The following is a 13505-nucleotide window of genomic DNA, read 5'->3' on the forward strand; positions in this document are numbered from 1 at the left end:
TTGTTTCTGTTCTGACTGCTCTTATTTATCAAACGATAAATTTCTCCTATCCCTTTTGCTGTGCCAGATTAAATGTGTGCATTTGAAGAGGATTTATTACTAGAAGATTAGAAAAAAAGGGAACATCTAGCAGCATGTGCAGCATTTCTGATACTCTTCAGCATAAGTATTTAATGGATGGTCCAAGATAGAGATACGTAACTGTCTAAGATTTTGATTAGTTAGAAATTGTTTACTGTTTTTACTTGAGGTTGTCCGTTATTTGGGGAAAGGTTAATAGGTGGTGTGTAGGTGCTTGTGTGTTGTGTGTTTGCTGTACTCTGGAGTGGTCTTTATTGCAGAGGGGAAATGACTCTTATGTGGTGGCTATTTTGTGACTATTTTAAGCTTTAATTGGTCCTTCAGTGACCTTTAAATCTCTTCTTTTGCAGAACACTAATTTTAGGAGTTTTTAGAACAGTAAGTAAGTGTCTGAAAGCGCCTAGCAACTAAAGCATTGTTCCTGGGGGAAATGGATCTTCTACTTTGATTTGTATTAATATCATGGACTACTGCTTAAACCTCATGCATCTGCTTCTGCGCAGGTTTTCTTGTCTTTCCAAGATGCTTGAAAAACTGAGAGGACATGAGGATCTGTCTCTGGAAAAAGAAAACAAAACTGCAGGCATACTCAGCCCGAAATCTGAGTTCTGTGAGACTTGGTGATGCAGAGATGGACAATCATACAGGGAATAACCCTGCTGAAGAGAGGACAGTTGCCACAGAACTCAGTGTACCAAACATGCATATAAAGGACACACAGGGATTTTGAAAATGCTGCACATCCCTTAATAGTCATCTACATAGGTAACGCTGATAAACATTTTGTATTCAGACGCCAAAGTTAACTGATTTAGAAGTTGATTTTATTAAGTTGTCTAGAGCCGCGCCACTAGTTGTGTTTTGACTTGTATTTTAGTTGGGGGCTCACTTTATTTTCCCCAACATGATGTTTCTGCATTCATCTCTTCTTAAACTGAAGACCACATAATGTACTTCTTATAAACTAAAGTCTTAAATGTGAAACCAAGATATGTAATCAAGCAGTAAAACATTCTCTGAATGTAGACCATGATCTCAAGTTCTTCTGTTTTTATCCCCAGGAGTATAAAATAGACTTCTACGTAGGAGAGCTAAAACATGGTAATGTTTGAAATTAAAGGTTGAACAGTATCAGAATGCAGTCCAAAGAGTAAATCACGTTACATAATGACATTTTAATGAACTAAATCTAAGATTGTCTATTGAATTGCGATTAAATGTATTATTTCCTCTTAAGTAAAACTGCTCAGTAGTTCATCAGTAATGAATCATCCTGCAGCTATGCAACTTTTTAAAAAATACAAATTACCAATTTTAAGTGCTGCCAGCTATAATAACTTTGTTTTAACGGGTATTTTTATTTGTTCTTTTCATGTAATTATTTTATTGTGCTTTGCATCTCCAGTTTCCCACATTTGGGTAGAATGTTTAGCAGGTTAGTAACTTATGAAAAGGGTAAAATAAAATTTTCTTGGGTGGAACTTGGAATAATTTGAGAGACATTTTATATACTTTTAAAAATCTGAATTTAATTGGGATGCCGGATTTATAGCAATTTGCATCTTTAATTTTCCAGATAATCTGGAGGTTAGTGTTTGATAAATGATTTTTTTAAAGCAAATATGAAGATTTTGTTAATTTATAATTTATTAATGTGTTATTACTGTAATTGAAAATGTTACAGAGACTTTTAAATTCAGTCTTGTGTAGAAAGAAATGTATTAAGCAAAATTATGTGAATAAATATTCCCACAAAATACATCTGAATGGTTAAAAAATACTGGAAGAGAGCTTTCAGGGCTTACAGTAGTGAATGTCTTTTTTTTTTTTTTTTAATACAAAAAGATACCAATATGTAGACTTCATATTTTCAACATACAGGGAAAATGTTATCAGTGAACATTTAAGCAGTGCACTTTACTTGATATAATTGAAAGTTGCACAGTACTGTTTCCTTATTTTAAGCTTGCTTTATTTAAGCATTTGCTTTTCTATTTAATGCTGCTACTCTTATTCTCAATTTTTTTTCCCTGTTCTGCTTCTGTTTCATACTTTTTGAAAGGGCACGTTCAGGAGCAACTGCTGCTACCCAGAAAAATTGGTGGTTATGAAGCAATTGAAAGAGTTTTTCATTGCTTTCTGTGTGATTATAGACCAGATAACATTTTCCCTAAAGTTATGCTGTGAAATGCCTTTTGTTATGCTGCAATTGATGAAAGCATCCCAAGCCTCCTTTGTGACAGCTGACAGCATGGTTTCATAGGTGCTTTTTAAACCAGTTTTGGGAAGTAATTTTCCCTTAAGGAAAATATCCTTTCCTTAAATTTTTTTCTGTTATCATGAAATCTGAATACGAATCCATTTTGTTTCACATTTTTAATATTGTAAGCTTTCACACAGAACACACATACCCACTCACCCCAGGAAAAAACCTCTTAGAATATTCTGTGAATAATTCATTTTTTTCTATACTGGTATATTGTTATAGTAAGAATTGTTTTGTCGTCTTCCATTCTTAAAGACAGAGATTAACTCTGCCTCTGGTAATGACCTATTCATATTCTCCTGGAAGTTGATTTTTCTGATACGATTTCCTCCTTGACTTTTAATCTTCTAATACTTCGTTCTTTCCCATCTTTGTCCTATCCGGCCCTTTAGCCCTCTTGGTCTCTCTCGGCCTCTGACTGCGCCACGGTTCTGTGCTGCAGCTGCTGTGGTAGAAGCTCCTGTGCTTTAGAAGAGAGTTCAGTGTTTATCTGTGTCTAATGCGCCTTGATTATTCTATTTGTCTAGAACAGTATTAACTTAAAAAAAAATCTGTTGATAGCAATCCCTTTTTTTGTTAAAATTGACAGAGGTTAGCATTTTTTTACTTTAAGTTCAGTCTCCATCAGTGATTCCCTAAAGTTGAGAATTTAGAAATTGAAGAATAAAGTTTTTATAGCCCAGATACTCCGATTTTTACTCAAAGTCGCTACCCTGGAAAATATTACAATATTCTACACAATGTCACTTACAATATTTGTAAATCTGTATGTGGACACTGAATAGTCTAAGTAGGATATAAAAATCACATTAGATATATAAGTATGTAGCTTGAAACTACTGACAATTGGGTATTATGGAGACAAAATAAAGATTGAAAACCTAGATTACCAAATTGGTGATAGCTTTCTAGAATCTTTGTAAATACATGTTTTCCAGTAAGATCGCACTCGCATATTTAGAAAGCACGATGTTCTGAAATTTCACTTTAGTGCCACTCTTTATAATGGACTTATTGCCAATTTTGACTCCTCATTTTTCTTTCATCTGGCTTTTTGGGTTTTTTTTGTTGTTGCCAGAATGTGTAAGAGATAGTAAGATTATTCTTACTTTTGACTTTTTGCCAGAGAAATTAGACTAATCCTCATCTTAATCTGTTTTTTCTGATCTGGTTTTAAATCCGACATAGATTGTATTTTAAGAGCAGTGTCTGTGATTGAAATATAAATAATGATTTCTATAATAATTTTCTTGTGATAGCTGAACAACATTTAAAAGGCCATGTTGTAAACTGTTGCATGCTATTTGGGTTTTGGTTTCTTAGTGCAATCTTATATTTCTTTTAAAATGTTACAGTTATTTTAGTTCTCACCTGCTAAACACACTTTATTAGAATGTAACTCAAAATGCCCGAGGGTGCTGCACCATCAGCATGTTTGCAATATGTATTTTGAGAAGATTTCAGGTTAAAAATGTTTTAGTGAAAATGGCAGATTCCTTTTCAAAGCTTATTTTTGTTTCTAAATTTGGGTATAGTGAAGTTTAAGAGCAGTCATTTAAATTAACATACTGTATAGCAAAACTAAGAGATACTTCTTTAAATGAAAAAGATAGTAAATTAAGTGTAAATAATACCTAGTTTTATTTACCACCTTGGAGAGTTGAAGAAAGAAAATTTCCTAACAGTAAGCTACTATGTTCGAACAAAGCATGAAACTCTTTTTAAAAACTCAATAATTGAATTTCCTATGTGATTGATAACCCATATTTATGCATCGAAGATAATATCCACATCATCTTATTTTTCCACAGAGGAAGTTTCCATATAAATCAGATTATTGGGAACTTTGTAAAACTGCATAGAGGTAAATGTTGCTTATTAATTGTGAATACAGTTTGTTAGTTGCAGGAAATCTTCCAGTGCATTGGGGCCATTTTCTTGCAGTTTGATCTATCCTGAGGTGAACTCAGTACATACTGAGAATGTGTTAAATGTGAATGTCCCTTGTTCTTGTACAGATACTTTTGAAGTTTTAAAAAATTCTAGCATGCCAATATTTTGTCTTTGGCCCATCACCTCCACCCCTTAATTGAAGTGTATAACTTCTGATTTTTTTCTTTGCTATATTGTGAATAATAATAATAGTTAAATTGTCTGTTTTATTGTCTACTTCTCTATCCAGATCTTTTCATTCTAAAACTATATTGCTACTTGGTTTTCTGTAGAGGAAATTGCTATTTGGTGTACTAGTGATTCTAATTGGGGAACAGCTGACTGGGTAAAAACTTTTGGTAATAACTGACCGAGACAGTACTTTGAGTGCCACGTTCTGTGAATACTCTGCTTAAGCTAGGAAGCCGAATGTTCTTTTTAAATCACAGAATTCTTGAATTGAATTGGAAATATCTGGTCTTTGAAGTCCAGCTGATTCTCTGGAAAGAATTAAAAGCACTGAGGAAAACCAGATATGTCAATATTAAGTTTTAGCTGAAACATTACTATATTTAGGAGAGTTGGTATACTTTCAGATATTTAAGCCATCATTAATTTTAGACCAATGGCTAAAAATAAGATCAATTGTTGATTGCTTGTTTATAGAGAAGCAAAGAGCAGTATGGCATAAACTCACATCCCAGTAATAAAGGAAAAATTTTAAAGTGATATTAGTATCTGTCAGCCAACCTTGCGCTTCTTAGCTCTGCCCTGGACTGTGAGATACCTGTTAGAACCCCAAGTCTTAGAATCAAAAGTGACTGATTTCTCCTATTATAAATTTTCATGCTTGTCCTTTGATTTGATATGCTGAGATTGACAAGTACCAATGGTTTCTGTTTATAAACTTATAGTTCTGCCTTTGCCCTGGTGCTAGCATCTTGAAAAGGTTACATTTTTAGTAGCATTTTGAGCACCTATATGCATATGATACAGTTAACAGATCCTTTAGGGAGATTAAAAGAGAGTTTGGAATTTGATGATGGTATTGATCTTTATTACACAAGTCCATTACATCTTGCAATGACTATATGAGTATCAGTTTTTTTAGAAAACCACAGTAATAATAGATATTAACTTCATTGCTTTTGTTCATGGTTTCAACAACTCTTCTATAATACCTCTTAATTTCGTCTATTAGAAAGTATTTTCCTGTTAAATTAAAATATCCAAAGGATCCATCACAAAAAATATAGAACATGTATTAGGAACAGCTTGTATGTTCTAAACTAAAATGGAACAGTTCATTACTGATTTTTTTAATCAATAAAACTTCCATATGATCTTGCCAAATTATCCTTTTATTTAGAAATAGAAAATAAGAGAATGTTTCCAGGGTAATTTGTCATATCCACTGTAATGTCTAGAAGTTGACAGTATATTACAGTAAAACTGAGAATTATCTGATTGCTGAAAGGTTACCATGAATTAACATGTCACAGTTTAACTATTTTTTTATGCCCATTTGGTTGAATTTCTGTAACAACTTAAGAAACAACTGTAGTGGTAATGAACCAAGAGTAACCATAAGTAAAAATGTACTTTGAAATTTCTAATGTGAAACCCAATTTGTAAAAATGTTTTAATTGAGATATGATTATAGTAGAGCTATTAAGTTTTGGGGAGGGATGGTCTATCAGTGTATAATCATAACTTTACGAATTTAGATTGTACTTGGTAGTGTTACATTATGTTTCAAAAAGAAGAGTATTAATCTTTGGAAGCACAGGTTTCATGATATAAGAAGTGTTGAGCTTTGTAGCACAGTGGTTAAGAACACAGGTTCCAGAGCCAGACTCCCTGGTTTTGCTATGTCTGTGACATTGGATGAGATGCTTAACTCTCTGTGCCTTGCCTTTGCCTATAAAAAGAGGTAAAACTACTGCCTACCTCAAGGTTTTTGTGAGGATTCATTGGGAAGGTACATGTATGCACCACAGACACACAACGCATTAAGCACTTAATAATGTTAGTGGTTATTATAGACAATAAAAATATTTGTGCCCGTCTATGAATAAATTGTTATTCTCTCCAGTCATAAGATGCAGGATTAATGTCTTAGACTCTAGCTGATGTGTTTTTAAAACCTACGTATATAATAGAGGACATTGTGGATTCTGTTCTTCCTTCATGCTAAAATCTAGAGATTAACTTGCCCAGCAATTATTAAGCGTACTTGGTTCTTGGACTGTTAGGGACCAAGATTACAGAATTGCAAGATAACTAATCTCTAAGACCTTTTTTTTAAAAATATTTTATTTATTTGAGAGATTGAGAATAAGCAGGGGGAGCAGCAAGGGGAGAGGGAAAAACAGGCAGCCCACTAAGCAGGGAGCCTGATGTGGAGCTCGATCCCAGGACCCCCGGATCATGACCTAAGCCAACGGCAGACACTTAACCAACTGAGCTCCCTAGGCACTCCAACTAACCTCTAAGACCTTAATCTTTAGTGGGAGAAGCAAATAAGTGAGCATATAATAAAGATTGCTGTTATAGACATATACACAAGGTATAGTGGAGGTAGTGAAGAAGGTCATTAAACTAGGCAAGAGAATGATTAAAGTCTTGAAGAACAAATAGATCATACATAGCTCCAGGGGATATGGATAAAAGGACATGTGCAGTGGGAAGCTTGGGAAGGGTATTCCCAAGCAGAGAGCATAGTTCAGACAAGCAGGACATTCTTGGAGAGTTGCTAGGTCTAGAGAGGTAAGCAGATGGCAGAGCACGAAGGGGATGCATGTGCCAGACTACAATTGAAAGGTCTTAAGCAGGGAAAAGGACCATCAGATCTCTCATCATATTAGAGAGGAATGAAACTAGAGGCAGAGAGACTTTGTTAGAAAATTTATAGCAGTTCAGGTAAGATAAGAAGAGGCAAAACTAAAGGAATGACAATAGGGAAAGGAAAGAGGAAGAACTTAAACTTAGTAAAATGAACTCATCTTGGTGTATTCATTTACATGTGCAGGATGAAAGGGCAAGACCAGGACAGCTCCATCTGTACTTTCTCCATGTTGGGAAGAGTTGAATCTTAAGGACAGGGTATCTCTACTTGGGGAAAACTGATCATGTCAGAAGTATCTCCTGGAGAACCAGAGATAACACTACCAAGAAATCGAATCTGAAATCGGAGCCTTGAGAGAGAAACCAGACAGGAATAGTTGTCAAGTTGCGAGAAAGAGAGAGAGAGAGAGAGAGAGAGAGAGAGAGAGAGAGTGTGTGTGTGTGTGTGTGTGTGTGTGTGGCTATTAGGGTTCAGAAGTTATTGAGACACAAATGTTGCCAACACTGTTAGAAGAGTCAGTAAGTGCGTGATAAGTAGGGTACACTGCGCCAGTGTAATGGCATCCAGGTTGGTTGAGTTGGACCTCTCCCAACAGCCCATCCTCACATTCTCCCTTAACTTCATATGCCTTTTGGAATAGGGCTGTGTTTTCTCATGCTGGCATGGTGAAATGCTGAGTTGCATTCTGAAGCGTTAATGAGTTTTTCTCTTTGGTTCTTTTGTCCCAGATCCTTTCCATTATGCCAGTCTTCTCAGCCACTCACAACAGAAGAAAGTTCCTGTTGGAAGTAGAGTATTTGTAGAAGTTGTTATACAGGAAAGATGGATGCTACCTGCAGTAGATAGATTAGGCTAGGCAAGAGGAGGGCCAGAAGAGGTTTCTTAGTTCCTGGAAGGCTGTGGGTTGCCAATGGGTACTTCATGATTATCTTTGTTTAGCGAAGGACAGAAAAAGGGGACTGATAACTTTATATTTAGTCCCTGGAGAAGCAGCAGATATCTTAGGAAATCCTTGTATTATATTAGGTCAAGGAGTCCATTCTCACAGATTCCCTAATCTAATACAACACATCTCTAGGGACACTAAACTTGCACAGGTTTCTCCAAATTGGTTCAAAGATGCATGGGTTGGTAACTTGGAACTTCCTAGACCAGGAATTCCTACAAAGCAAGGCCTGTGAGAATAATAGAAACTTAATACCTTAGAGAGAATTGTCCTAAAATGTAAGAAAAAAATCTTATATTCATAAATATCATTGCATGATTTAAGATTTGACTTCTCACATAAAATGAAAATACTTTTTCTGCAATACCTTAATGATGCTGTGATTATCAGATCGTTGTTAAATTTTGCCTTATAGTGCCTTATTCTTGTTCTTTTCTATGAACTTATGAATTCAGTGTTCATTATTTTATGAGAGTTAAAAAGTACCTGATCAAAAAATAACTTTCCAACAAAGTCAGTTTAAGACTTAAATCCCTTCTGATTGGCTTGATAACTTAGTAGCTGGGTAACTGAAAACAAACTATGCTGCTAGCCATGCAGATTTGCGTTTCAGAAAAATATCAAAGAACTGTATGCCATGAACCTTTTAAAGTAGCTCATTTATAATTGAAGTGTTATTAAATCTGTAAATGTTAAGGATATTCATTATCCAAATAGTCAGAGGATATCCATCAAGGAAGTCAAACAGCAAACAGTTCATCCATTGTTGGAGTTCAAACATTGCAAAGGCTAATAAAGACCTTCCTCAGGTGTTTAAATATCCAAACTATTGTCATTTTAACATGTAATCAGTACAAAAATTGCCAGTGAGATATTTTTAGATCTTTGTTCAGTCTTTGAAATCTGATACATATTTTATAGCACATCTATATTTGGAAATAGTCTATATTTTAAGTACTCAAGAGCCATTTGCAACCAGTGGCTGATAGGTCTACATGAGTCTGGGAGGTTGGTTTTCCACTCTAATCTGTCATCAGCTAAATATTTTTGAAGGTTTTATAATTCTAATTTGGTAAAGACCTTAATCTCTGAAAGTTAATTAGGTACCATGCATGAGCAGATCTAGTCCTGTTGTCACTAAACTGAATCAGACTTTTCTAATTTTTTCAGCGAGGCTACAAATACCTTGAAAAGGTTGATGATTTAAGGAATCCTCTTTATTTGCATTCACAGATGTCACTGGCTTTTGTTATGGCTACAGCGTCTTGGTAAAGATGCACAAGCTCTGATCAGTGTTATAGTTAGGAGTTGATGTGTTTGTGATGGCCAGCAGGAATTGTGGGAAGTGCCAATGAATAGCTCTAGTCTCAGTTGCTCCCTGTGTAGAGCCTTGTGGAGACAGTTGCATGAGTTTCAGGCCTTCTAGTAGTAGTTAACTTTGTACCACATCCATGCTTAAAATGCTAAGCTTGTCAAACAGACCCTCTTTCACAAAACTGACACTTCCTAATCCAGCTTTGAGAGACCCTCGGTGGTGAAGTAAGATGCTCCCTGGTTTATGTGGGTATTCTGTGCTTGAGCGTCCTGATAAAAGGAGTCGTTGGGTGGAATTGCCAGGGAGTTTATCCACAAGGGTGGCTACACGTGGGAAGACAGATAGATATATCGCTCTCTTCAACTTTGAGATCCCTGTAAGCAATAATGCTTATTAACACTTGGCTGAAAATTAGATCAACTTGGGACATAGGGAGGGGAGACCATTGTTTCTTCTTTTTAAATGGTGTGATCCTGTTGTACAGCCTATATACAACTATATCTAGGGGTTTCTCACACATACTCCAAATGGAGTGTCAGCCCTTGGGGAGGAGAGTGCCAAGCATGTCACAGACCTCTACAGCTAAGATCTAGCTACATTTCCTGCAATTCTCTTTCCTCAAACTTTTGGCTCTTTTTGAATGAGAAAACTATTCCTTTATTATTACCCATTCTTCCCAGCTCTGTGGTTCATAGAATAAAACTGCCTGATTCAGCCAGGCTGAGGTCCTTGAATTTTTTTTTTTTTCACTTTGCACACCAAGTTTGTAGGTTCCTAAAAGCCCTTTCTGCCTCCAGCCCATGGCTGTTAGCCTTTTAGCTTTCGAGTTCATGTTTCTTCCTTTGACTTAAAAAAAAAGTTTGTTTTATGCTCATTGTGTCTCCCCACTGAAGCAGCAGCTGCCAGTGAGTCACTGAGTGAGTTGCCATAAGCAACTAGGAACAAAAGGCATGAAAAATGGCAGCAGTTAATAATTCAGAAATAGCATTGCTACATCACAGCAATCACTAGAAAACCACTGTAGGTAACTGTTTGTGAGTATGTGAGTAGCTGTAGCATGATTTTCATTCATGCTATGAATGAGCTATGTAGAAGCTATGTAGAGCTATGTAGAGCTATGTTGGAAATCTTGAAGTCTTCTCAGCCTAAAGATGAATGTGTGGGAGTTACTTGAACTGGAATGCAGGGTGAACTGAAGTGTTGGTTCATTCATTTAGCACATATTTTTTGAACATTTGATAGATGTGAGACACTGCATGTACGCTGATGTGGAAAAAGGAAAGTTTTCTGCCCTTATGGAGCTTACGGTTCAGTATTTTTAGCAAAAGCTGGTAATCAGGCATGGCATAGCAAATACATAAATAACATGGTGTGTGAAACCTAGTTATTGAAAAAGCATTTGTGTCAGATCTTTCAAGGCATAAGATCATTAAAGTCATTGGAAAATACTTTATTTGTGCATTTATTAACAGTTTCATGCTGGTGCCAGACCCTGGTATGTATCAATGCTGCTAAAACAGGTGAAAACAATTGAAAGTACTACAAACACTAGGATTGCAGGAGAGACACCAGATTTGTTAGCTCATTTTCCACTTTTTAGAGGACCGTTTCCTTAGTAAGAGTAGTGATTATGTTTCTAACCAGATTTTTTTGTCGCAGCTTTTTAAAGGCCATGTCAGTAAGTTATAATGTACATACAACAAAAACTTTGATTGTAAGCGTACAGTCTGATGAGTTTGGGCACATATATACACCTGGGTAACAATCACCACGACCAAGATAGAAAACATTTCCATCACCCCTCAAAAGGTACCAAGCCCCTTTACACCCTTTTCCCACCTGTCCATCCTCATCCCCTATCAGTCATTGATCTGCTTGTGTTACTGTAGATTAGCTGAAAACATTAAGTATGTCCTTTATTTGTATAAGGCTTGTTTTGCTCAGCGTATCTGTGAGAGGCATCAGTGTTACTGCTTGAACTAGTTCTCTTTTTTTTTAATTACTGAGTAGTATTCCATTATATGAATCTACTACAGTTTGTTATCCATTCTCCTATTGGTGGGCACTTGGGCTCTTTCTAGTTTGGGCTATTATGAATAAAGTGGCAGTGTACATTGATATATAAATCTTTATGTGAACATGTGATTTCATTTCTCTTGAATAAATATCTAGGAGTGGAATAATGGAGTCATATGGTAAATATTTGTGTCACTTTCTGAGATACTACCAACTTGTTTTCCAAATTGGCTGTACCATTTTACGCTCCTACCAGTGCTCTGTGAGGGTTTTCCCACATTACGGTCAGTACTTGCTGTTGTCAATATTTTGAATTTTGGCCATTCTAGTGGGTATGTAGTGGTATCTCATGACTTGGTTTGAATTTACCTAACCACTAATGATAGTAATATTGTAACATTTGTCACTCCTATATTTCTTTTGGTTGAAATCTTATACCATTACTGTTAACAGTTTTGTGGAGGCATGATTTACATACCATTAAATCCAGTCACTTAAAGTGTTCTGAGTTCATACAAGTTTAATATGTGTTCATAATTCTTATTTTTGCTGAATGGTTTTCTGTTATATGGATATACCACATTTGTTCATTCACCAGTTGATGGAAATTTGGATTGTTTTCACTTTTTTGGCTACTATGAATACTGCTATGAACATTCACCTTCAAGTCCTTGTGTGGACATAAGTTTTTCATTTGTCTTGAGTAAGTACCTAGAAGTAGAATTGCTAGGTTAGGTGTATGCATCTGGACATGCCATCCCATCCTGTGATATGTTGGGGGCTCACCCACTGTTCTCTCCTCCCCAGATCATCTTGTTCAATTTCTGCTATTCTGATGATCATCTGTCAGTTGGTTACCAGCAAGATTGAGGTTTCTAATAATACCCCTGATCATGAATTTTTTTCCCACGTTTTGCTCAAGCAGGGAGCCCCCTCCAGCAAGGACGCAGCAGGTCCTCACAGCTCCCCTCCCCTTCCCCCCACATATACCCACACACACTAATAGAACTACAGTACCATAGAACTTGGGAGGTACAGGGGGATAATATGTGGAGCCAGAAGGATGGGAAGACTGCCCTGGGCTAAAATGCCAGATTCCCACAGTTTTTACTAAGGTTTTATTAGGTTTTCCTGGGTAAGTATTTCTCAGTTTGCTGCATGCCTTTGGGTCATTTCCCAAAGTTCTAAAATGATTGAACAGTTTTGTCAGTTTTTTACATTACTTTTTAAGAGGCAGGAAATGTGCCATACTCCTTACCCAGTTATTCCTGAAATCCCGTGGAGTTCTTCATTTTTTTTTTAAAGATTTTATTTATTTATTCATGAGAGACACACAGAAAGAGGCAGAGACACAGGCAGAGGGAGAAGCAGGCTCCATGCAGGGAGCCCGACGTGGAACTTGATCCCGGGACTCCAGGATCACGCCCTGGGCCAAAGGCAGGCGCTAAACTGCTGAGCCACCCAGGGATCCCGAGTTCTTCATTTTTAAGTTGGGTTATGCATCATCCTATTTGTAAGTTGTAAGAGTTCTTTGTATGTTCTCCATACAATTATTTTGTCACATATATGATTTGCAAATATTTTCAGTCTGTGGATTGCCTTTTCATTTTCTCAGTAGTGTCTTTGAAAGAACAAAAGTTTTACATTTTGATAAAGTCTCGTGTACTATTATTTTTCTTTTCCTGTTCATGCTTTTTTAGTCCTGAGAAATTCTTGCCAAATACAAAGTCACAGAGATTTTCTCTCTCACTCTTATATTTAGACCTGTGATACAGCTCCAGTTAGTGTTTGTATGTTGTATGAAGGTAAGTATTAGGGTTCATGTTTATCCATATGACTTTCCAGTTTGTTCCAGATCATTTGTTGACGCACTGTCTTTTCCCTATTGAACTAACTAGATATCTATGTTGAAAATCAAATAGCTTTGTATGTGTAGGTTTATATCTGGGCTTGTTTTTGTTTCATTAACCTATCTGTATGTCTGTACTTATGCCAATATTACACTGTCCTGATTATTGTAGATTGGTGGTAAGTTTTGAAATCATTGCTTTCAGTTTTGAAAGAAATTTTTCTGGGCCTAGATTTTCTAGATCATCCCTTT

The 13505-nt window shown here is 36.1% G+C and overlaps 1 protein-coding gene across 1 annotated transcript in view; it reads left to right on the plus strand.

The window, feature by feature from the left end:
- ZNRF2 (zinc and ring finger 2) overlaps nucleotides 1–11568 on the plus strand; it is a 104359-nt gene extending 92791 nt beyond the window's left edge. Inside the window, exon 5 of the mRNA XM_041727861.1 lies at nucleotides 585–11568. The gene's annotated coding sequence lies outside the window, so the exon portion shown is untranslated. The remainder of the gene's footprint in view (nucleotides 1–584) is intronic.
- Nucleotides 11569–13505: the final 1937 nt, after the last annotated feature.

Source organism: Vulpes lagopus, chromosome 13 (genome assembly GCF_018345385.1).
Source record: "Vulpes lagopus strain Blue_001 chromosome 13, ASM1834538v1, whole genome shotgun sequence".
NCBI classification, from domain to species: Eukaryota; Metazoa; Chordata; class Mammalia; order Carnivora; family Canidae; genus Vulpes; species Vulpes lagopus.